Source organism: Podarcis vaucheri (assembly GCF_965113315.1).
Source record: "Podarcis vaucheri genome assembly, chromosome: 4".
Classification (NCBI taxonomy): domain Eukaryota; kingdom Metazoa; phylum Chordata; class Lepidosauria; order Squamata; family Lacertidae; genus Podarcis; species Podarcis vaucheri.
The window spans coordinates 18,155,186-18,182,232 of record NC_138762.1 but is presented as its reverse complement, the minus strand read 5'-3'; the positions used below and the strand labels follow the sequence as shown (position 1 = coordinate 18,182,232).

The 27,047-nt window shown below is 43.9% G+C and overlaps 1 protein-coding gene across 1 annotated transcript in view; it reads right to left on the bottom strand.

Annotated features, from left to right (window-relative positions):
- Nucleotides 1-27,047, bottom strand: part of MTNR1B (melatonin receptor 1B) — a 47,261-nt gene that overhangs the window by 5,261 nt on the left and 14,953 nt on the right. The gene's annotated exons all lie outside the window — the stretch shown is intronic.

Below are 27,047 nucleotides of genomic sequence, written 5' to 3'. Positions count from 1 at the left end.
GAGGACACCTGTTGGCCCATGATGTGTTAGAAGGCAAGGATTCCCAAAGTGATATCCAACTTCAGATGTTGTTGGATCCATCATCCATCACCGTTGGCTATGCTGGCTGATGGAAGTTGGGGAGGTCCAACATCCGCAGGGCACCATCTTGGCTACCCCTGGTATAAACTTCACAACAGTATGCCTGTCAGGTCATAATCTTTTTAGACTCTGCTAACTGATCAGGATGCTGGCGGATGGGATGACCATGCTCATTCATTTCTCAGAATTAAGCAAATAAAGCCCTCCATCTCACAATGGGAAAAATTATTTATTTATTTATTTATTTATTTATTTATTTATTTATTTATTTATACCCCACCCTCCCCAACCAGGACCGGGCTCAGGGCGGCTAACACCAGGTATAAAAACAATTGATTAAAATACACCTTAAAAACTAGATTAAAATACAACATTAAAATGCAGCCTCATTTCAGTAGAAACTCAAAAACTTTTTTGGAGATGAAAACGTCAAATCTTCACCAAGGCCAACTATCTAGACTGGTCCTACGTGGGCCAGAAAAAAAGCCAGGGAAGTCCCCAAATAGGAGTTCCATCACAGAAAGAGAAAGGAAAAAGGAAAGAGGGGGAGGGGATCAAGTTGATTCCAAGCCAAAGGCCAGACGGAACAACTCTGTCTTACAGGCCCTGCGGAAAGAAACCAGATCCTGCAGGGCCCTGGTCTCATGAGGCAGAGCGTTCCACCAGGCCGGAGCCAGTGTTGAAAAGGCCCTGGCTCTGGTTAAGGCTAATCTAACTTCCTTAGGGCCCGGGACCACTAGGGTGTTGCTATTTATGGACCTTGAGGCGGTCCCGTAGGTACGAGGGTCCTAGGCCATGAAGGGCTTTAAAGGTCAAAACCAGCACCTTAAATCTGACCCTGTACTCCACCAGGAGCCAGTGCAGCTGGAAAAGCACTGGGTGAATATTCTCCCATGGCAGGGACCCCCCGTGAGGAGCCTCCCTGCAGCATTCTGCACCCGCTGGAGTTTCTGGGACAGCTTCAAGGGCAGCCCCACGTAGAGCGAATTACAGTAGTCAAGCCTGTAATTGCTTCTGGGTTTCAGGAAACCTCAGGAAGGAGAAGTGCTCTTGTGCTCAGGTCCTGCTTCCAAGCTTCTCACAGGCATGTGGTCAGCCACGGTGAGAACAGGGTGCTGGACTAGACAGGCCCCTGGCCTGATCCAATAGGCTGTTCTGGTGTTTTTATGTCCCTATGGCCTTAACCAAGCCATTTGCCTCTTAAGTTTCCTGTCCCTAAATTGGTTGCAACACTGATCTCCTTTGCAGGTGAAATATACTCAGAGTCAAGAGTGGATTTCATGCTCTTTATTCAGCTCATAGTGGTGAGGAGGGAGAAAGTCCCCTCAAAGTATCTGCTTTATATACATAATTTACACAGTGGGTTGCACATGATTGGCTAATTCTGGAATTCTCCTGTAGGCCAATCAGGTTGTGGATTCACTTCTATCTGGAGCTGGATTGGGTGGCTCCTGCAGATCAATCATACTGCTGCATTGTTCTAGGACCAATCAGACTGCTGCATTCTGAATCCTATTGTTCTAGGACCAATCAGACTGCTGCATTTTGGATCTTCTTCAACTCAGTACATAACAGCAGGGTTTGCCTATGAGGACAAAACTACTCTTGTTACTCCTTTTGCAAGCTAAAAAAAAGGAATGATAGCCCCTGTTATGGACTGATGGTTCATGATGCAGTATGTTTACTGAAGCTAAGCACGTCTGGATCTGGTCACTGCCTGGATGGGTAAACCACTGGCTTGAGTTCCATGGAAAAAAGAGAGACAGGATTTAAAGATATTCTGGAACAGTGACAATGAATCACTTGCCTCTTCTGATAAACAGCACAAATTGAACTGACCTGCAGGAATGTATTTTCCTTTGAGTGATGATGAGCTGCTTGCTTTCAACCACTGATGTTCTGCCACCAGAGCAATTTGGGAAGAAAGCACCTCCTCTATACCTTACCAAAATGCTGACAACAATGTAGAAAACTCAAAGCAATAAGAACCCAATGAAAAGAAACAAAAGCTTTCAAATGCTTAGAAGTCTCTGGGATCCTTGAAACGCATTCCTCCCCCTCCTGCCAAAGCAATGGAAGCTCTTTGTCGATCTTTAAATGATGTTCCTTTCATCACTTTGCTCTCTCTATATAAAAAGCAATTCCTTTCTCCCCGCCTCCAACAGCAGGATATTAAAATTGATATTTGGGAAAAAAAGGAGCGCATTTCTCGCAACATTTCTTCCGCAGAGTTTGTGGGATGACGGCCAAGTCAAATCTGCAGTGGCTTTCTAACTGTATTTGTAATAGGAAAGCTCTTAATAGTAGGTTTTTGATAACTGGGCAGTAATGGGTATGGGGAGCTTTAACTGGATCGCTGTTTGTTTGCCTGCTTTTATGAAAATAAAAGTAATATACACCACTTTGCCCCATATATGCCCACTCAACCCCTTTGATCTGTGGATCTGGCATTATTAGAAGTGCCTCAAAAAGTGCCTCATCCTGCAATCGTGTTGGAAATTGGTCATTTGGTGTGGTTGGCACATAAACTTTGGAACTCTCTGCCTATTGACACCAGGCAGATGCCCTTGTTATATACCGTATTTTTCGCTCCATAAGACGCACCAGACCACAAGACACACCTAGTTTTTGGAGGAGGAAAACAAGAAAAATATTCTGAATCTCAGAAGCCAGAACAGCAAGAGGGATCACTGCACAGTGAAAGCAGCAATCCCTCTTGCTGTTCTGGCTTCTGGGATAGCTGCGCAGCCTGCATTCGCTCCATAAGACACACACACACACACACACAAAATACGGTACTCTTTTGGGTGCCTGCTTAAACATTTTTGTTTAGGCAAGTCTACCCAGACACACAGAAGTCAGGATGTTTTCATCCCTTTTACTATTAATTTTAATTAATGTTTTAAATTGTTTTAACTGTTGTTGTTTTTACTGATGATTTTAATATTTCTTGTACACCATTCGGAGATCTTACTATAATCAAGAGGTATAGAACTGTTGTTCAGTAAATAAATAATAACTTGCTTTTTATTTTTTTAATGCACTTATCCACCCATCCATCTGAAATTTTTATAGAGTTGGAGAACACCTCAGAGGTCATCTACTCCAACCCACTGCTAAACACAGAGTGCAATCCCTGGTAAATAATCACACCACACTTCATAAACATATGTGGCGTTTGCACTCCCAGGTGTGTGACATCATACTGGGTTCATAGGGAAAGGGTTAACTAATTGTAAAGTGACTAACCAATGGGAACCCAGGGGCAGAGTTAACTGTGTATACGGTTTAAGCACAGAGGAATTTTTTTTAGGGAGTTAGAGTTGTTGAGAAGACAGTCTGGAGTTAGAAGAGACAGAGAAGTCTATGGGTTGGGCTAGTCTGGTGAGAGAGAGTGAGAGAATTTGTTAAGAGGAGTCAGTCAAACAGCTGATATAATCAGTCAGAAGGTATTAGGAAGGTATAGGCCAGTAAAGAAACTAAAGTTAAGATACTGGCAGGAATATTATCTGAGAAACCATGAACTTATTAATGTTTGTAAAATAAACTTGTGGGGTTTTTTTTGTTCACTTTTAACAACTGACTGGACTCAGTGTTTTACCAGAGAGTAACTGGTTGGTGGCAGCGGAGAAGCGAGCACAGTGGTGGCACAGGGATCAATAGACCGTTAAATGTCCTGGTACCCTATGTGATCACCACAACATCCAAGGATGAAGACTGTACGAAGTTCCTCCTAATGTTTATCCAAAGTCTGCTGGTCCTAGTTCTTCCCTCTGGTACAACAGGAGACAAGGTTGCTTCCACATCTTTGTATTTAACACACTTTTATACCACTTTGCCAGCCATGTTTCACCGCAAAGAATCCTGGGAACTATAGTTTGTTATGGGCACTGAGTGCAGTTAGAAGACACCCCCCCACACACACACATGCCGCCACAGAGTTACAATCCCTATAGTCAATTCCTTTTCCAAAGGACCTCTGGCAATGCAAGAGATATGCACCAGCTCCCTCAGCCAGTAAAGCAAGATGAGCGCTGCAACCCCAGAGCCGTCTGCGACTGGACCTAACGGTCAGGGGTCTCTTTATCTTTACCTAACAACTCCCAGTACCTCTAAGAAGCTAGAGTTTCCATATTCATTTGGGGGGAGCCATGGCTGTTGAAATGATATGAGTGTTAGAATTCCTGCTCCATGATTGCAGTCATGGGATTTTTGTCTATCACATGACGGTGTATGTTTTGTCCACAGAGTGGGAAGTGACGGAGACAGGATGTTTGTGTTACTGTGTTCCGTGAAGTGGGACTATTGTCCTTTGTTCTTTTCCTCTTTGCTGTCTGATGCTAGAGAGAGAGGGAGCCATGTTGCAGTGCTCCGTGTGTGTTTATATGTAACTAAAGTAGATTAGCCAAAATGCTGAGCTGCTGAGGTCTGTCACATGAAATGCGCAAACTCTGCAGATCCCTAAGTGTGCCGGTGTCGGTTGGCATCAGTCGTTGTGATGTTTGGGCTGAAGAACGATTGACCAGGAGGGAGAGAACATGCCAGTCGGGCATGTGTCTCTGCCAGGGTCCTACTCGAGTGTAGGCTGAACCCTTGACAATGAGAATGCCATGGTGCAGGTGTGACCCAAGTCTGTTCCATCTACTGTGGGACAGCCCCTCAGATATTTGAAGGTAGTTAAAATGTCTCCCACAACCATTGCCTGAATTCTCTCCTCCAGCCTAAACACAGTCCAGAGTTTCAAATGCCTTGTCTTGCTTCCAAAACTGGAATGGTGCATTCAGAGCCTTCTGCTCATAGTTTAGGGTTGCCATATTTTGAAGAGCAAAAAAGAGGACGCTATGACAGCTCTTGTTTTAAGTACCCCTACTATATGTAGGCTATAGAAGCTGTGATATATTGCTGGGGGAGGGGGGCAAGAGAAGAGAAGAGGAAAGCAAGTCTTCAACCAGCAGTTATGTCTATGTCTCATCCAGAAAGTATAGCCAGACACATTTTGGCGAATTTTAAAGATGTCCACCCAGACAGAAATTTTACCCCTGACAAAGATGACATGTCCTGGAAAAAGAAGAGACGTGGCAACCATAGCTCGCTGCACCTCTGATGGTGCCTGGTTTTGCTTCTAGCCCCCCCCCCCCAGTATGTGGCCCTTGGAAAGTTGACTAGAAGGAAATGTGGCCTCTGGAAAGACTGAAAAATGCCCCGCACCTCTGTTTTATGCATCCTAACAAGAACAATTTACAGGTGTAAGGTGGAAGCATGCCCCTGACTTTTAATACAGAGGGATGGTGAAAATGCATACAATATTGGCTAGGCTTTAAAAGTACAACGTCCCCATGGTGGAAGATACTCAGTATTTCCATTACGGTGCCGCCTTGTACCTTTTCCTATGCAGGGTTATGTCCCAAATAAATGTAGCCTTAATTAAACTAGTTCCCCTTTCTTTGTAGTGAATGCATATGCAATTTTGTTTTGTTTTGAAAGATTAAAATATAGATTATGCAAAGCCAGTCCCAGTGGGGAGCAGAGACATCTTATTGCCAGCTGATGTGGAACAAAATATATGCAGAAGTAAGTTGCCATGAACAACAGCAACAATGGAAATCTGCCGGATACATTAATGGAGAACTACAACTACAGTTGTCAGCACACCAAAAAACAGAGAGATGCTAATATCTAAAAGCAAAACTCTGCCCTTACCATTATATCCTTCTGACCAAGATGAGGACTGCGGAACAGAGAGCGAGTCCTGACATGATAAAGGTCATGCGAACTATATACACAAGGGCCACAGAATGAAATTGATGTAGATCGATTTTTGAAAACAAATGGATTATAAAAAATCTCCCAGGAAAATAAATTAATGTTGAACTATAAAATAACTGAACAGGAGGTAGAAGGTGCCATTCAGAACATGCAACTAGGTAAATCTCCAGGACCGGATGGACTGACTTCTAGATACTACAGATCCTTAAAAGAATGGTTAGTACAACCTTTAAAGGAAGTTTGTAACGAAATAATGGGTGGGAAAAGGGCACCAGAGTCGTGGAAAGAAGCGTATATTACACTTGTACCAAAAACTGAGACGAAAAGACGCAGCTTAAGAACTACCACCCCATATCCTTGCTCAATGTGGATTATAAAATTTTTGCAGACATTTTGGCTAAAAGACTAAAAAAAGTGTTACTGGAAGAGATTAATAAAGACCAAGCAGGCTTTCTCTCGGGTAGACATTTGTCTGATAATGTGAGAAACATAATCAATATTTTGGAAAAATTACAAGTGAACATAAATACTAAGGCAGTTTTGATATTTGTGGACGCGGAGAAAGCTTTTGACAACATTTCTTGGAGTTTTATGAAGAAGAACCTACAGGGGATGGGGGTAGGCCAAGGCTTTGAAAACAGTATAAGTGCAATTTATTCAGAACAAAAGGCTAAATTAATTGTAAATAACGTGGTGACGGAGAAATTTAAGATAGAAAAAGGGACACGACAAGGTTGCCCAATCTCCCCATTGCTTTTTATATCGGTCCTGGAGGTTCTGCTGAATATGATTAGAAGGGACCAATTGGTTAAAGGTGTACAAGTCGGAGCTAAACAGTACAAATTTAGAGCATTTGCAGATGACTTAGTATTGACATTACAGGAGCCAGAGTCTAGTACTAAAAGGGTTTTGGAACTGATACAAAAATTTGGTCAGGTTGCAGGATTTAAACTGAATAAGTTAAAAACAAAGGTCTTAGAGAAAAATTTAACAGCGATTGAGAGAGAGAGGTTTCAGAATGAGACAGGTTTAACAGTGGTTAAGAAAGTGAAATACCTGGGGATTAACATGACAGCAAAAAATGGGAATCTATTCAAAGACAATTATGAAAAATGCTGGGCTGAAGTGAAAAAAGATTTAGAAATTTGGTCAAATTTGAAGCTTTCACTGCTAGGCCGTATTGCTGCGATAAAAATGAATGTATTGCCTAGAATGTTGTTTTTGTTTCAAACATTGCAAATTTTGGACAAAATGGATTGCTTCAAGAAGTGGCAGAGAGATATCTCTAGATTTGTCTGGCAGGGCAAGAAGCCTAGAATAAAATTTAAAATACTAACGGACGCAAAGGAAAGAGGTGGATTTGCCCTGCCAGACTTTAAACTTTATTATGAATCAGCAGCTTTTTGCTGGCGGAAAGAATGGCTGCTTCTTGAAAACACAGACATTTTGGATTTAGAAGGTTTTAATAATGTATTTGGATGGCATGCATATTTGTGGTATGATAAGGTCAAAGCACACAAAGCATTTAAAAATCATATTGTCAGGAAAGCATTGTTTAATGTCTGGATAAGATATAAGGATTTATTGGAAAACAAAACCCCAAGGTGGCTGTCACCGATGGAAGCGAAAGCTCAGAAAAAGCTCAATATGGAGGCCAAATGGCCGAAATATTGGGAAATTCTGGAACAAGAGGGAGACAGACTGAAACTGCAGAGTTTTGAGAAACTAAAAAATAAAGTGCGAGACTGGCTTCATTATTATCAGATAATGGAGGCATACAATTTGGACAAGAAAATTGGCTTCCAGGTGGAAAAATCAAAATTAGAAACAGAACTATTAGAACCCAAAACTAAGATTTTGTCAAAGATGTATAACTTGCTGTTGAAATGGAATACTCAGGATGAAACGGTGAAATCTGTTATGATTAAATGGGCACAAGATGTTGGACATAACATAATGATGGCTGACTGGGAACAGTTATGGACCACAGGTATGAAATTTATGGCATGTAATGTCTTAAGAGAGAATATTATGAAAATGATATACAGGTGGTACATGACACCAGTCAAGCTTGCAAAAATCTATCATTTGCCCGATAATAAATGTTGGAAATGTAAAGAAACGGAAGGTACATTCTTTCACCTTTGGTGGACATGCCCAAGGATTAAGGCTTTCTGGGAGATGATCTATAATGAAATGAAAAAGGTATATAAATATACCTTCCTGAAGAAACCAGAGGCCTTTCTCCTGGGCATGGTCGGCCAATTGGTGCCAAAGAAGGACAGAACTTTTTTTTATGTATGCTACAACAGCAGCAAGAATACTTATTGCAAAGTATTGGAAGACACAAGATTTACCCACTCTTGTGGGTAAGAAGAATGGCAGATGAAGGTGATGGACTATATGGAATCGGCAGAAATGACTGGCAGAATCCGAGACCAGGGAGAAGAGTCGGTGGAAGAAGATTGGAAGAAATTTAAAGACTATTTACAGAAATATTGCAAAATTAATGAATGTTAGAATGATGTCTGAATGAAGTTAAGTGGTTTTAGCAGCAATGTTATTAAGGTGTATGTAAAAATGGATTGTTAACAGATGAAAATCCAAAGTCATAATTTATTAAGTTAAAGGATTAAGATAAAAACAAAGAGGGAAAGGAATTGCTGAATTAATTAATAGAACTGGAATACAAAAAAGGGAGGTGTGAGGAGGTCAGGGAAGTAAGGAAATGAAATGTAAGGTACGGAAAGATTGATGTGTGTTTTTCTTAAATGTTTATTATCTTTTTTTCTGTATTTTGTATTTTTTTCTTTCTTTTCTCTTTTTCTCTTTTTATTTATGTAATCTTTTCTTTGAAACTTTAATAAATATCATATATATAAAAAAAGATAAAGGTGATGCGGTTGAGTGGCTCCCAAGTCCAGGAATTGTGTATGGCAGCCTGTTCTAGATGGGGTTGCACCCTCCCTTAAGAAACAGGTATACAGCCTGAGTTTACTCCACATCCAACACTGTTGACAGAGATGCAAGTAGCCTCCATTGTGAGAGCCACTTACTAGCTTCTGCTGGTTCATCAGCTACGACCATTCTGGGATGAGAATAGGCTGGTCATGGTGGTAAACCCATAACTCCCAAGACAGATAACTACAATGGGCTTTACTGGTGGTTGCCACTGGGCATGGGTGGAGAACCTACACTCTTGTAGATAATGTTGGGATACAGCTCCTAATGGTTGGCACCCATCCGTCTCAGGGGACAATGGAGTGATCATCTGAGAATGAAGTCAAACCAATATGTTAGCAGCACTGAGATGACCTCTCTGGGGTGAAAGGCTGGGCAGTGTGTATGGGCTGCTCAGGTGACAAGACCCTGTTCTTGGCCTCGCTTACGTCATCTAAAGGAAAGCAGAACAGTACGTTTGGCACTAGCTTGGCTGCAGGAGCTGCTGGAAGGAGGCAAACAAGGCGCCACCCAACCATCTTAAGGACTCCACTCCAGATCTGTGTTGGGTTTCCACCTTAGCCTTTTCTTCTCCCAAAGATGCCCTGCAAGGCAGTGGAGGTTCAGGATCAGAGTTCTCCTTCTGCTAGACAGGCCACCTTCCCAGCTGGATGAGCCCCATCTGCCCCCTCACTTCTCTCTACAGCATATGCAGAAATTGCCTTCTTGACCATTGGGCCCACAGTTGATCTCGTCTGCCAGAGCCTGTCTTTGCATGCAGGCGAAGTCTCTAAGTCACTGAAGGTTTGAGACACCTGGTTTAGCTGGCCAGTGGAAGCCGTTCCTAGGGTGAGGCCGCTATCTCATGCTGGCAGCTTCTAGGAGCCACAGGTAAGAGCTGAGTGCAAGGTGGGGGACCAAAGGTGGACGAACTACCCCAGAAGAAGCACGACCTGTCCCACACCAAGGTACTACCTCTCCCCTAACACTCCATACATACCATACAGTCATGTGATAGAGAACAATCTCATGACTGCAAACACAGAGCAGGAATCCTAACAGGGAATTGGGATCCAACAGTGTATGGAGGACACTGACACCGGAGAAATATATTTTCAGAGCCCACCCTCTTTTTTGTGATTCTATATATTTATTTTTTCTACTGGTAAGTTTTCAAACTGTTTTTAATGTTGTACAGTGGTGCCCCGCAAGACGAATGCCTCGCAAGACGAAAAACCCGCTAGACGAAAGGGTTTTCCATTTTTCGATGCGCTTCGCAAGACGAATTTCCCTATGGGCTTGCTTCGCAAGACGAAAACGTCTTGCGAGTCTTGCTATTTTTTTCGCTTCCCCTCCTTTTTCTAAGCCGCTAAGCCGCTAATAGCCTTTTAGCCACTAAGCTGCTAAGCCTTTAATAGCCGCTAAACCGCTAATAGCGCTAAGCCGCTAAGCCGCTAATAGGGTTGCTTTGCAAGACGAAAAAACCGCTAGACGAAGAGACTCGCGGAACCGATTATTTTCGTCTTGCGAGGCACCACTCTATCTTAAATTGTTGCAACCTTAAATTGAAAGCGGGGGGCAGTAAAATATATAACTTCACCATCATCATCATCATCATGCTGACCTGTTGTCCTGCTCTCACCTTCCTCTTGCACGCTGATTGTTGCCAAATACGCTAGATCTTTTCATATCCCAAATCTTGGAAGCATAATATAAAGTACCCAAAGCCACAAATATGTGCTTGATATACAGTATCCAATAATCATAGAATTGTAGAGTTTGAAGGGACCAGAGTGTCAACTTGTCCAAACCCCTTCAATGTAGGAACCTTTTTCCCAAGCTCACATTCCTGAGATTAAGAGTCTCATCCTCTACCAACTGAGTCATCTCAGTTCTCTTCTGTTTCCTGATCAGCAAGCAACAGCATGCCCTCCAACATTTCTCTGGTGACAATAGGGACGTCCCGTTCCATCATGATAATTTTGCTATCTATACCCCACACATCTTACTGGGTTGCCCCAGCCACTCTGGGCGGCTTCCAGCATATATAGAAACATTAAACATTAATAAAATAATAAAATATTAAACATTAAGAAAAAACCTTCCCTATACAGGATTGCCTTCAGATGTCTCAGGGGTTGGATAACTCCATACCCTTCAACATTTCTCCAATGAAAATAGGGGACATCCTAATAAAAAGTGGGATCAAATCAGAAACCGGGACAGTTTCTCTAAATCTGGGACGTCCCTGGAGAATAGGGACACTTGGAGGGGTCTGCAACAGGTCCACAGTGCTGCAGGTGTTTTCTCTGTTTGCATACTCTCCTAACCTACCACAGGTGGTAAAATAAACAATCCTCATCAGTCCATTGTTAACTGGGGCTTTAAGCTCCCCCACGCAGATAAAGCTACTCAGCTACCGCCTCCCAAGAAGATCTCATTCAGCATTAATAAAGGTGATTATAATGACTCTCTGTTGCCACCTTGTGTCTCAGGGTGATTCCATGAAAATGTCAACCTACAGACTCATTTTTCATTTATATACAGCAAGGATGGCCAACAGGTAGATGGCGATCTACTGGTAGATTGTGGGGTGCCTGCGGTAGATCACGGGACCCCATCCAACCCCCCCAACAACTTTGAGCTCGCAAAAAAAAGTTCAACAACTTTGACTTCTCCAAAAAAAAAAGCTCAAAAAATTTGACTGCCCCCCCAAAAGCTCAGCAACTTTGATTTTGACTTTCTAAAAAAAGCCCAACAACTTTGGCCAATCCAGTGGGTAGATCACCGCCAGCATTTTTATAGCAGGAGTAGATCACAGTCTCTTGCAAGTTGAACAAGCCTGATATACAGTATATGGTCAACATGTTCTATATCATTTTAAAGACAATTCCCCAAAGTTTCATTACCTGACAACAGTTTCTTTAAAATGACATTGTACTCATGAGTAAGAGGCGTGACATGCAAAGTGACGAAAATTTTCCTCTACTATTTTTCTACAGTCCAGTTAAAGTCATCCCTAAAATAATATAGAATCTGTTTTAAAATGGAAAATCAAATATTGAAAGATACGAACACTTACTTCCCGCCCACCCCCAAAAGCTGAAAAGCCATATCTTGATTGTGTTCATGTGAACATAAGCAAAGTGTTAGGTATTCCTAAAGGTATTGCCCAGAAGTGAAGATCTTACTTTGCTTCTGTGCTATACCCACATTTTGAGAGGAGTGTACAGGCATTAATAAATCAGTTTGGATTGTTGCCTTTCTTTGCCCAATCTGAGATTTTGAGAAGATTGGAGACCCTTAGAAATAAGTTAACAGAGATGAATGCTCAGGAAAAAGTAAGAGAGAAAGAACCAGCAACGGACCAATTGAAGAAAGAGAACCTCTCTGAAAAAGCTAAGACAGACCTCACGAAAGATTACTTTTATAATACCTCTACAATTGCGGAGATAAACCTGTTAACAACAGATCCAACACAGTGCGTAAGGGACAGCAACAATCTACCACCTAAGAAGGAAACCATCCCTATGGCAACCGCGAAAGACTACCCTTATATTACCTCTGCAGCTGCAGAGATAAACCTGACAACAACAGATCCAACACAGTGCGTAAGGGACAGCAACAACCTACCATCTAAGAAGGAAACCACCCCTATGGCAACCACAACGCGCTCTTGGACCAGCATGAGGTACCTGGATGAGGATGAACTTGGCACCAGTCAAATAGAACACCTCAAGGTAGACTCGCCAAAAAAAGGAGTACTGATCACTAACGTTAGCACGCTGCACCCTTCAACTGATTCCATTGAGTACCTGGGCGATAATACATCTATGGACATTGCCAAAATGAATGAAATCCAACTAACAGATAAAAAGATAGGCCCAAAAAATCTTTCAAAGGCAAATTGACTAAGACCAATTTTTGGCAAGACAACGTGCAACCTTGCCTTGCTAACTTGGAATATTGCAGGTTGGCAAAAGAGGTGTTCTGACCAATCCTTTGCTAAATATATCCAGAGACATGACATTGCTTTCCTCCAGGAGACCTGGAGCACAAGTGAAGTGGAGTTAAATGGTTTTTCTGCGTTCTCCCTCCCAGGTCTTTCAAGTACTAGAGGGGGGCGAGTTAAAGGTGGGTTAGTTACCTTAATCTCAACAAGGCTAAGGGCCACATTTAAAAAACTAGACCCACTAGACCATCTGGCCACAGCTGTGCAAGTACAGTGGAGAACCCAAAGCTGGCTGTTGATTAATGTATACCTACCTCCACAAAGAGAGAAAAGACTGATAAGAAATACTTGGGCTCAATTAGAACAGTATCTTGACAAACTACTAAATCAATTTCCTGATGCCTCTGTAGTGGTGGCAGGTGACCTAAATGCCAGAACTGGACAATCTGATGAGGCTTTGTGTGCCCATTTCCACGAAACAGCCCCCATTATAGAGGAAACCCACCCAATACCAGCTAGAATCTCAAAGGATAAAGGCTGCAATTATGCCGGCTTATGCCTACTACACTTGGTCAATAAGTTGGACCTGGTTATATTAAATGGCCGCACAGAGGGGGAGAAGGTCGGAGAATTCACATTTATATCTAACAATGGCGCCTCCACAATTGATTATATAATTGTGTCGTATGATCTTCAAAACAAAGTTCTGGAATGCAAAGTGGAGGAGCGCTTAGACAGTGATCATCTGCCATTAAGTGCACTTGTGGCTGCGGGAAAGGATTTATCCTGCGCTGAAAAAATCGAGCATTCGAGCCCTACAGCTTTGGAGCTCAGATATTCGCGCATTAGATGGACAGATGAACTGCATAAGGAAATTTCAAGTAGGCTATGCTCAAAGGAATTCCTCATTAAGAGAGAAAAGCTCATAACTTCCTCAAGCCATGAATTAAAGATAAATTTATTTCAGGAGCTAATTTTACTCCTTCAAGATCCCCTGAAGGAAAAAAGGAACAGGCCAAGTAGACAATCCTCAGTATATAAAAACTCCAAACCCTGGTTCGATCAAGAATGTCAGGATATGAAGCTAAATTTACTGAAAAAATACAAGAATTATAGATCTGCCAATTTCCCCCAACTCCCCACGGGCTGGTTTGAAGATAAACGGAATTATAAAATTTTGATCAAAAACAAAAAACTCCTGGCACAGAAAAGAGAATGGAAATGCCTAATAGATGCATCCAGAGAGAGAGATTCGGCCACCTTCTGGAGACTGGTAGCAAATGGAGTGCGACCTACTTCCTCAGAAGTGGAGTATACTATACCTGCAGGGACTTGGGAGGCATTTTTTCAATCTTCATATTCAGCTCTGCCTCTGACACAGCCACTAATACAGTGTGCGGCAGATGATGAGTGGCCTCCGGTGTCGGTTGCGGAGATTAGGAGGCTTATTCAGGCACTCAAATACAGAAAAGCCCCGGGAGCAGATAACATCTCTCCTGAACTTCTCAAAGCCAATATTGACTGGTGGGCCCCAGTCCTTGCCACCCTTTTCACCAGCATAGATCAAACAGCAATAATACCAGAGGACTGGGGATTGGCAATCATCGTTCCCATATTCAAGAAAGGCTGTAAACTTGATCCAGCCAATTACAGACCAATCAGTCTCTTAAGCATCATCAGCAAACTTTATGCAACTCACTTACGTGAAAAGTTTGCGGACTGGCTAGAACAGGAGCACATCCTAAAGGAAGCCCAGGCTGGCTTCAGGGCACATAGATCAACTCTAGACCAAGGACTGGTATTGCAACATCTAGTGGAGAAATACACCTCAAAGAAAGGAGGCTCTCTCTATGTAGCCTTTATAGATTTCAAATCAGCCTTCGACTCGATACCCCGGCACAGACTTTGGGAAAAACTAAATGTCACAAACATCGATAGACGTCTTTTGCTTCTTATCCGTAGACTACATGAAAATACTCGGATCCGTGTTAGATGCGACCGTTATGGGAACCTATCAAAGGAAATCCAAAGTTCCCATGGTGTCAAGCAAGGCTGTGTTCTTGCCCCTATTCTTTTTAACTTCTATATAAACTCCTTAGTCGGAAAGATGGAGGAAGCAAGTACTCACTCCCCAAATCTAAATAATACACCAATCCCGGTCCTTTTGTACGCAGATGATGCGGCACTTATTTCCTTCTCTTGTGTGGGTCTAAGAAAACTTTTACGAGCTCTTACAGAGTATTGCGAAGCTGAACACCTAATAATAAACTACACCAAATCAAAAATTATGGTGTTCTCCAAGAGAAAACTCCGACATAAATGGAAAATTAATAACCAACCTATTGAGCAAGTAACATCTTTTAGATATCTTGGAATAATTTTCGATGAGAAGGGGTCTTGGTGCCATCAGATTAAGAATTCCATTGTAAATGCGCAAAGATCTTCCAGAGCTATCATAAGATTCTTTTATAGAAAAGGAGGTCAATATGTTCCCGCTGCCTCCCAGGTCTTTGTTGCAAAAATACTTCCACAATTGACCTATGGCACCCAGATATTTAATTGTCAAAAACTCAAGTCCCTGGAATCTGTACAAACTAAATTTTATCGTTCCCTACTAGGGTTACCTACCTGTGTCTCTAACACTGCCGTTAGGCTGGAGGTTGGCCAACTCCCTATTAATGCCAGGATATGGATCCTGAAGATTCATTTCTGGCTAAAACTCATATTTTTCCCAGTGGGAGTGGCTCCATTGACTCTACTAGACCCGTTCCAGTCTAAATGGAGATTGTCGCTCTATGAAAAACTGAGGGGCCTGGGGCTTTCCTCACAAGAACTTATAGCCTCAGGCTTTGAAAAGGCTAAAATGATGGTGAGCCAGCGAATAGGAGATGTAGAGCTTCAGGACCATATGAGCAAGATAGATAAATATCCAGCTATCCAAGATTATGGAAAAGGGTTTAACCTAACCCCATATTTGATGGACCTACAAATCGCAAAATATAGGCGGGCGTTTACCCTTACTAGATTTGATGTACTGCCATCTGCCTTACTAAAGGGCAGATACGAGGGCACACCCTATGCTGAACGAGTTTGCCCATGTGGTCTGAAGGAGGTGGAAACGGCTTCACATGTGTTGTTACACTGTGACCTTTACGGGGATATCAGGTTACTGTTTATCTCCCCTATCGTTCAGAAATTTCCAGGTCGATCTGAATCTCAGCGGCTGAAAATCCTACTAGGAGACAAAAACCCAGAAGTAACATTGAAAGTGGCCAAGTTTTCTGCGGCCGCGATCAAGCGGAGGGCATTAGCTGTAAAAAAGTAAAAGATCTGACCCCTGGATAAGCCCCCCCTTTTTTTAAGCCCATACATATACTGTAGTGCATACATGAGTATGTATATGTGTGTGTGTGTATATGTGCATTGTTTTTATGTATAATTTTACAACTTTTAACTGACACCACCATTCCCTTGTAAATTATTGCTGCCTTTTATGTTTTTTTTTTTCCCCCCTTTCTTCTGGTCTATGACCGTAATAAATTTATTCATTCATTCATTCATTCATTCATTCATTCATTCATTCATTCAGTGTACAGTGGTACCTCAGGTTACGTATGCTTCAGGTTACATACACTTCAGGTTACATACGCTTCAGGTTATAGACTCCGCTAACCCAGAAATAGTGCTTCAGGTTAAGAACTTTGCTTCAGGATGAGAACAGAAATCATGCTCCGGTGGCGCGGCAGCAGCAGGAGGCCCCATTAGCTAAAGTGGTGCTTCAGGTTAAGAACAGTTTCAGGTTAAGTACGGACCTCCAGAATGAATTAAGTACTTAACCTGAGATACCACTGTACATGACTGGTCCTCCTTCCAGAACTGGTCTTCCTTTCCATAACTTTGGGAGAAGATAGACCCTGGTCTGTCCTCTAGGCAGTGGTCCTGGGTGTGACAGTGGCTCTTCCTTCCATCTGTGAAACGTCATGGGGCATGCCACCAACTCTCACAGCAGCCACAATTTTAGCAGGCTGTTACCTGAATCAAACCACTCTTTTTGCAGTCTCTGCTTTCCCACCAGCCACCTGCAATGTAAGCATAACATCAGCCCACCTTGCAAGGTCGTCGTAGTGCAAAAATGCCAATGCAGTGCTGTGACTACTCAGAAAGCGCTTCAGGGACCGGATGCATTGTTATTAGTGCCAACTGATAAGCTGAGCTACGTATACATTGCATTCTTTTATAATGCCCACATCATAATGCTGTTATGCAAATCTATGGTGTGTCCATGTTTGGAATGCTGTGTGTGGTTCCTGTCACTTCAGAAGGGGTATTGCAGAGCTGGGAAAGGTTAAGAAAAATGCAACAAAAATGATCAAGGCGATGGAGCAACTCTCTTGTGGGGAAAGGGTGCAGTGTTGGGGACTCTTTAATTTAGAGAAAAGGAGAGTCAGCGGTGACAGGATAGAAGTTTACAAAATTATGCATGGCATGGAAAAAGTGGATAGAGAAAAGGTTTTCTCCTTGTCTCATAACACTAGAATCCAGTGAGGCTGAATGTTGGAAGATGAAAGAAAGTGATGCAGCAGCAAAAAAAAAGGGGCTAATGCTATTCTAGGCTGCATCAACAGAAGTCTAGTGTCCACATCAAGGGAAGTCATAGTACCACTCCATTCTGCCTTGATCAGACCACAGCTGGAGTACTGTGTCCAATTCTGGGCACCACAATTTAAGAAGGATGTTGACAAGCTGGAATGTATGCAAAGGAGGGCGATCAAGAGGATCAAGGGTCTGGAAACTAAGCTTGATGAAGAACGGTCGAAGGATTGGGGTATGTCTAGCCTAGAAAAGAGGAGATCTTCAAATATCTCAAGGGCTGCCACATGGAAAATGGAGCAAGCTTGTTTTCTCCTGTTCTGGAGAGTAGAACTCCAACCAATGGCTTCTGACAGTAAGAGCTGTTTGGCAGTGGAACAGTCTCCCTCACTGGAAGTTTTTAAGCAAAGGTTGGATGGTCATCTGTCATGGATGCTTGAGCTGACAATCCTGCACTGCAGGGGGTTGGACTAGATGACCCCTTTCAGCGCTACAATTCTGTGATTCTACTACTTCGTGCTGTGCATAAAGTATGGAACTCATTATCACAGGAGGCACTGATGACCACCAATTTGGTTGGCTTTAAAAGAGGATTAGACAAAGCAGTGGAAGATAAGCATATCAATGGCTACTGACCCTGATGGCAATGTTCTGCCTCCACTGTCTCTGAACGCCAGTTGCTGTGAATTGTAAATGGAGACAATGCTGTTGTGCTCGGATCCTGTTTGCAGGCTTCCTGCAGGCATCTGGTTGGCCAACGTGAGAAGACGACACTGGACTAGATGGGCCATTGCCCTGATTGAGCAGATGCTTCTTATGCTATTATATGCTCAAACCAGTGCAGTCTTTTCCTGTGCAAAGGATCTTAGCAGAGGTCTAGGAGATAGTCACATGGTGTGTTACAGGAGTCATGCAACTGCAGTTCATTGGGAATTTTCCATGATTTGTAAGGACAGGTCAATATTGAATTACACTGCTATCCACAATGTAATCCAAGCCCCAGGCGGACACAGGGCATATGACACCAACACCCAGTAGAAAGATTAATAACTGCCAGAATAGCAGCAATCCCAATCTGCCCTCTTAACGGGCACAGTCAAGTCCTGAAGATGAAGAATATCAACAGGCATGGCAAGTGATAACCCTGTTGGCATGCAACCAAGGAAATTGGCAGGCTCCCAGCTGGCTCCAGCCCACTGGCCGGCGTGCCGGACGAACTCCTGTCCCTTGGTACAGCATGAATCTGCGACCTGAGCTTCAGAAGCTAGGGCACACTACTCAGCAGAGTAAACGCTGCGCAGCAGAAGTAGCAGGAGAGGCTGTGTGAACATATTTACAAGCAGTTTCTTCAGCGTACATCAGGACAAAAGGAAACATGTCTGATCTCCTTCGTGTCCAAAGCAAACAGCAAAAGCTATACACAAACGACAGTTCCCAGCAAGCTGTGCTGGAGTGTAAACAGTCATGTGACCCACAACAATCATGCCTGTTCCTTAAGATGGAATGGAATATTCCAACAAACCCTTGCTCTGAGGAAACGTTGTAGCTCTGTAGCGGAGCAACTGGAATCCTGTCTATAGCTCTGGTGGCCTCACCTCACAAAGGGTATTGTAGGGTTGGGAAAAGGTTCACCAAAATAATCAAGGGGGTTGAGCGATTCCCCTATAGCAGTGGTTTTTGACCAGGGTGCCGTGGCACCCTGGGGTGCCTTGAATGATGGTGAGGAGGGGTTGCAGGCAACACCCCTCCTCTGATGCCCTCTTGAGTCTCTGCCTCCCGAAGGCTTGTACAGCTGTTTATTGCAGCAGCCCTGGCTGTAAGTTCTGCAGGCAAATGGTCCTCTGGGAGGTATTTTTCTTTGGGGTGGGATGGGGGGCAGCTCAGAGACTAGAGATGGCAGCAGCTACTGCCCAGAGGACTCCCAAGGAGAAGGGAGAGGAGGAGAAGTTTGGATTTGATATCCTGCTTTATCACTACCTGAAGGAGTCTCAAAGCGGCTAACATTCTCCTTTCCCTTCCTCCCCCACAACAAACACTCTGTGAGGTGAGTGGGGCTGAGAGACTTCAGAGAAGTGTGACTAGCTCAAGGTCACCCAGCAGCTGCATGTGGAGGAGCGGAGACGCGAACCCAGTTCCCCACTACACCACACTGGAGGCTGAGGGAACACTCCACAAGGGAGGGTGTTTGAAAAAGGGTGAGAGGCAGCCAGCTCTTGAGGCAAGGGGTGACATAACAGGGCTCCTGAGCCCCACAGGGGTGCTATAGAAAGAATGCAGTTGGTCAAGGGAGCCGTGGACTCAAAAAAGTTGAAAACCTCTGTAAAGGGTGCAGAGTTTTGGGGACTTTTTGGTTTAGCTAAAAGGAGAGTAAGAGGGGTCACGATGGAAGTTTATAACTTTCAAAGGTGTGGAGAAAGTGGACAGATAATTTTTTTCCTCCAGGGGTGGCACACCCCAGGGGTCCCAACTTTCAAAAAATATTTTTTGGGGGGCCCACATGCATTGAATGGCAATGCCCATCAATTTGGGGAAGCAGTCCCCTCAAATATTTTATGGGGTGGGGTTGCTCTAGTTATCTCCCTCTTGGACTATTGCAATGCGCTCTATGTGGGGCTACCTTTGAAGGTGACTCAGAAACTGCAATTAATCCAGAATGTGGAAGCTAGACTGGTGACTGGGAGTGGCCACCAAGACCATATAACACCGGTCCTTAAAGATCTTCATTGGCTCCCAGTACATTTCCGAGCACAATTCAAAGTGCTGGCGCTGACCTTTAAAGCCCTAAACGGCCTCGGCCCAGTATACCTGAAGGAGTGTCTCCACCCCCATGTGTTCAGCCTGGACACTGAGATCCAGCGCCGAGGGCCTTCTGGCAGCTCCCTCACTGCGAGAAGTGAGGTTACAGGGAACCAGGCAGAGGGCCTTTTCGGTGGTGGCGCCTGCCCTGTGGAATGCCCTCCCAGCAGATGTCAAGGCAATAAACAACTATTTTACTTTTAAAAGACAACTGAAGGCAGCCCCGTTTAGGGAAGTTTTTAAAGTCTGACACTGTATTGTTTTTAATATTTAGTTGGAAGCCGCCCAGAGTGACTGGGGAAACCCAGCCAGATGAGTGGAGTATAAATAATAAATTATTATTATTATTATTATTATTATTATTATTATTATTAAGGGAACTTGACCCCAAGGAGTTGGCTCCTATGCTATTCCCCTGCGTTGGCTTCTGACTTGCCGGATGAGGCTATGACAACCAGCCTGCACTCAACAACAGCTCTTAGAAAATCGAGCCCTTTCTGTACCTAATAACTACAAAAAGCAGGCACATTACCCAGCAAGTGCTTGAAGAGTCAAGTGCTGTTATGAGCCACTGCTAGTCTTAACCATCCGCTCCTTTGGGGAAAGGGCCTTAAAAGCCATCGTCTGTTGGTATGCCTCATCTTTATAACAATGCACTGCAGATTGGTAAGGTGAGTAAAAGTATGGGTGCAATGGAAAACTGATTCAAGCAAACTCTCTCCTAAAGCTTTGGCTGAAAAGTCTAGCAAATTCATGGAACAATAACCTCAAAGATCCCAGGCTCAAACTTGCTTGCAAAGAAAACCCTTGTCTGCCTCTCCACGAGAGTCAACATGATCCCAGGATTCGAACCAGACAAATACCTTTGCATTACGTCGCTCGTTATCTTCTCTGCCCAAGCAGAATGCAAGGGACAAAATATATGTGACTGAGCAGCAAAATAGTCTGGCCGTAATGATGAATGGGGCAGAGCACAGCTTAAGGAGGCAACACAGAGTGACATTGATTCCTTATTTATAAGATGTAATTTATAAGATGTTTGTAAGGTGGAAAAAGAGGCCAGCTGGAAGAACGGTTTAACGGCAAGTGAAGGATGTCAACTGGACTCTAAATAAGAAACGATGCGGCAATGTGAGGAAATGATGATGATCGTATGTACGGAACTGATTTTAAGAGACTGAGTTAAATCTCCATCGTTCTGCCCAGACACTGAGGTCCAGCGGCGAGGGCCTTCTGGTGGTTCCCTCACTGCGAGAAGCCAAGTTACAGGGAACCAGGCAGAGGGCCTTCTCGGTAGTGGCACCCGCCCTGTGGAACGCCCTCCCACCAGATGTCAAAGAGAACAACAACTACCAGACTTTTAGAAGACATCTGAAGGCAGCGCTGTTTAGGGAAGCTTTTAATGTTTACCAGATCACTGTATTTTAATACTTTGTTGGAAGCTTCCCAGAGTGGCTGGGGAAACCCAGCCAGACGGGCGAGGTATAAATTAATAATAATAATAATAATAATAATAATAATAATAATAATAATAATAATAATAATTCTGTACCAAGGGACTGGAGTTCGCTTTGCACACCGGCCGGTGGGCTGGAGCCAGCTGGGGGCTTGCCAATTGCCCCCACTTGTGAACAGTCCCCAAACACAGATTATTATTTTTTTAAAAAAAAAAAGTCAGGGCAGCCACGTTTTCCCATAAGAAATATCCCAAAATCTATACTGGCACAATACTAGTTTGGGGCAATGCTTTTATTAGGCCAACCAAAAATGTCATAAAATAATGTTCTTTAGAACTGTTCATCAGTCTAATCGGGGCCACCAATGAAAGCAGGACTTGAGTGCAATGGCATTCAGAAGGAAGGCAAGAAGTAAGCAAGAATTTCTAGCCTGCAAACTTTATAAGGTAAAGGGACCCTGACCATTAGGTCCAGTTATGACCGACTCTGGGGTTGCGGCACTCATCTCACTTTATTGGCCAAGGGAGCCGGCGTGCAGCTTCCGGGTCATGTGGCCAGCATGACTAAGCCGCTTCTGGCGAACCAGAGCAGTGCACGGAAACGCCGTTTACCTTCCCACCAGAGTGGTACCTATTTATCTACTTGCACTTTGTGCTTTCGAACCGCTAGGTTGGCAGGAGCAGGGACTGAGCAATGGGAGCTCACCCCGTCGCGGGGATTCGAACCACTGACCTTCTGATTGGCAAGTCCTAGGCTCTGTGGGTTAACCCACAGCGCCACCCGCGTCCCTGCAAACTTTATAACTTAAGAATAAAAAAAAAATTGCATACCAATAACTTGTGGGGCCTCAGTAAGAAAGTCGTTTTAAATGGAAGCACCATATAACTTAAAAAGAGAGACACCCTCCCCCACAAAATAATATAGATCCTTGCAAGTACAGACAGTGCATGTGTCATTCATACTTGAACAGTACTCTCCATCCCAATGACCAACACTTTTCCTTTTACCCACCCACATATTAAGGGGGGAGGGAACCCTGATGATTGTCACTGATCTCTAGTGAATTGCATCCAGCCGGCTCAACAGAAGTCGGATTGCAGCCAACACCTCTTTGTGTAGCAACTAAGGATAAAATATATTCTGGCAGCCGTCCTGAGAAAGTTGTGCACAGTTAAAGCTCACTGAAATGGATTCCAATAGGATGAAAGCGCAACCTCTGGAATGCAGCCAGGATGTGTGCAACCAAACTTCAGTGCGTTATTCATACAGCTGCATTTCCTTTGTAAGTGGTGCTGAAACTCCCCGCTGCTAAATCTTGCTACAGCCCAACTGGGAAAAGGAAGAAGCAGATGAAAGAAGACTACATGGGCTTCAGTTGGCTTAATATTATTCTAGTGTGGCCACTTGCATATCCCCAGAAAATAGGAAATGCATTGCTGAAAAACGAGGACACAGATTTGGGTAAAATTTGCCTGTGCTGATTTATATGGAGGGATGCAGAATGTTGACATCTCAGCCAGGAAACAGTTGGTGGTCCCCAGAAACAGGTATTATGAACACATAGTCATCATAGCTAATAGCCAAGAGAATAGCTTCATCTTCTATGAAATATCAAATGTAACAGGCCAGTCTAAGAATTCAGTCCACTAACAGCCAAAGGAATGAACTGCTCACTCGAAGCATCATCGTTGCAGAAGTTTTGGGAGCAATTTTTATCATCAGTTCCACACTCCCATCTCCAAAAAGAGATAAAGATTGGACAATCTGTGCTTGTTTCTTTGAGTGAAGTTTTAATTCAGCTCTATCTTGGGCAAAATTATTTCTCCTTCAGAATTAGACACAATGAAAGCGCCAATTTCTCCCCGAGCCCCACTATTTCAAAAGATCAGATATTACTCCACGTCTTACAAAAGAGGTTAGATACATTTATGTAACCGGCAAAGTGCTGCTGATTCATACCAATTATTGTATGCAATGGCGAGAAAAGCTTTCAGATGTTTAAATACAACCCTCTTTGTAAACGCTTTCCTTCCTTCAACGCTACTCCATAGGCAGATTTGCAACTATAGCACCAGTTAAACAAACAAAGAACATATGAAGAGCTCTGCTGGATTGGACTCAAATAAGCAAGCCAAAAAGATAGATGAGTTACAGGCGGTCTATGTTCCTCTGGTGACAGTTTAAATAAATAATATAATATAATATAATATAATATAATATAATATAATATAATATAATCAACATAGAAGGTATCCTTGTTTTGTTTTGTTTCTCCGTGCCTCATACTATAGTGTTGTGCATCAGTCAATGCCAAGTTGTTGTTTAGTCATTTAGTTGTGTCCGACTCTTCATGACCCCATGAAGAGCTGGACCACAAAGAAGGCTGATCGCCGAAGAATTGATGCTTTTGAATTATGGTGCTGGAGGAGACTCTTGAGAGTCCCATGGGCTGCAAGAAGATCAAACCTATCCATGCTTAAGGAAATCAGCCCTGAGTGCTCACTGGAAGGACAGATCCTGAAGCTGAGGCTCCAATACTTTGGCCACCTCATGAGAAGAGAAGACTCCCTGGAAAAGACCCTGATGTTGGGAAAGATGGAGGGCACAAGGAGAAGGGGACAACAGAGGACGAGATGGTTGGACAGTGTTCTCGAAGCTACTAACATGAGTTTGACCAAACTGCGAGAGGCAGTGGAAGACAGGAGTGCCTGGCGTGCTCTGGTCCATGGGGTCACGAAGAGTTGGACACGACTAAACGACTAAACAACAACAACAATTTTAGCTGTAAGCTGCTTGGAGGAAAAATGAATGAATGAATGAATGAATGAATGCGTTCGAAATCTAAATATCAACAAAAAATAGATGAAATACAGCACAAGATCAATACCAAATAAAAGCCATCTCTGGGCAAATGAAAAGGTATTCTGTTGGCACCACGAAGACCTAAAGTTCAAAGCCAGGTCAGTCTCTCTAGGGAAGTCATTGCACAAAGGTGGGGCCATACAACCCTCATCCATCTCCAGACACATGGAGCAAATAAAATAATGAGTAAAGACTTGGGTGTTTATAGGGATAACTGCCAAACATTTTTACTCTGGCTGCATTAGATGGCAGATGGTTGAATCACTAGTCATCAGAACACATTATTTTGTCCCAACAGCATGACTACACTAGTCCAATGTTGTGCAGGGCAAGAGACAGAGAATCTAGTAAAACTCCCAAACAGTGTGTCACAAGAGAACTGTTAGCAAGCAAAGAGAACACATTTAGCAGCGATTTCCATAAACCAGAGTGTCCACTCCCCAAGGAGGTTCCTTGCTGCCTCTCTCCATGATCCGCAGTGCTCTTAGAATCATAGAACTGTAGAGTTGGGTGGGACCTCAAGGGTCACCAGCCAAACCTGGAGCAGTCATCTGAAGGGATCCTTTGTGCCGACATCATTATGTATTTAGGGAAGTTTTATACAGCCACGAGATACCTAGCCACCAGGGATTGGGGATGCACAGCACACTCAAGACCAAGTGGTGAATCTCCGTGACCTCCTCTTACATGCTTTCCATGTATGAATGGTTAGGGTCATTGGAGCCCTGTTCACACTGCGAAACTGAACCACCTGCACCCAGACAGGAATCACTGCTCCTCTGTCCAATCAGGAGGCATGATTCATGACTGGGCCACGGCGAGGAAGTGCTTCACTGAGCGCAGGTAGTTTTGCACACCCTGAAATATTTGTGTGCCTTTTACTAGGGAGGCGTGGAGGGTGGCAACACGAGAACGGGCCTCTTCAGTGGTGGCTCCCCTTTTGTGTAATGCTCTTCCCAAGGTAAGGTAAAAAGATAAAGGACCCCTGGATGGTTGAGTGCAGTCAACGGCGACTATGGGGTGCGCCACTCATCTCGCTTTTCAGGCCGAGGGAGACGGCTTTCATCCGGCCTAGGACCCACATATCTATGGGACCGCCTCTCCTGATATGCCCCGTCGAGGACCTTAAGGTCCACAAATGACAACACCTTGGAGGTCCCAAGTTGCAAGGTGATTAGATTGGTCTCAACGAGGGCCAGGGCCTTTTCAGTACTGGCCCCGACTTGGTGGAACGCTCTGTCACAGGAGACTAGGGCCCTGCGGGACTTGACATCTTTCCGCAGGGCCTGCAAGACAGAGTTTTTCAGCCTGGCCTTTGGTTTGGACTCAGTCTGACCCTTATGTTTCCCTCCCCTTATGGTTTTGATCTATGGGCTACTATTAAAATGAGGCTGCATTTTAAAGTATTTTAAATTGGTTGGGGTTTTTTAAATTGTAATTTTACTGGTGTTAGCCGCCCTGAGCCCAGCTCTGGCCCGGAGAGGGCAGGGTATAAATAATAAAAATTATTATTATTGTTATTATTATTATTATTATTATTATTATTATTATTATTATCCTCAGACAGCTTTCCAGGTCATGTGGCCAGCATGACTAAACCCCTTCTGGCACAACGGGACACCGTGACAGAAACCAGAGCGCATGGAAACGCCGTTTACCTTCCCACCATAGCAGTACCTATTTATCTACTTGCACAGGCATGCTTTTGAACTGCTAGGTTGGCAAGAGCTGGGACAGAGCAATGGGAGCTCACCCCGTTACGGGGATTCAAACTGCCAACCTCCTGATTGGCGAGCCCAAGAGGCTCAGTGCTTTAGACCACGGCACCACCTGCGACCTTTTTTTTCATCCCAAGGAAGCTCACTTGGCATCATTGCCATTTTCTCCCTGTGCTAGTTCCAGGTTGCTCCAGCACTTGGGTCTAGAAGGTCCCCTCCTTAGGAAAACAGTCCAGCTTTGCATCTAGCAGACCCATCCCTTGCCCTATTCCACTCCCACCCTCCGCAATGCCCCATATCAGGCTCTTAAAAGTTCTCCAGCAGTAGCATGTGCATGCATGTCACTCTGCTTGCAACAGGTACTCTGGGAGAGGGACATCTCTACAGCATCCCTTTGAGCAATGCAGACAAAGGGTCAGGATGGTTCTCTAGGTATAGATCCAGCCCTCTGTTTTTAATCATCTGTGTGAACTGCCTTCTGTTTTTGGGTGTGGGGTGTTGTTCTGGGGCTTGTCTTGAATGATGGTGCAGAAGAAGAAGAAGAAGAGGAGGAGGAGGAGGAGTTTGGATTTGATATCCTGCTTTATCACTACCCTAAAGGTAAAGGTAAAGGGACCCCTGACCATTAGGTCCAGTCGTGGCAGACTCTGGGGTTGCAGCTCTCATCTCGCTTTATTGGCCGAGGGAGCCGGCGTACAGCTTCCGGGTCATGTGGCCAGCATGACTAAGCTGCTTCTGGAGAACCAGAGCAGCACACGGAAACGCCGCTTACCTTCCCGCCGGAGCGGTACCTATTTATCTACTTGCACTTTGATGTGCTTTCGAACTGCTAGGTTGGCAGGAGCAGGGACCAAGCAACGGGAGCTCACCCCGTAGCGGGGATTT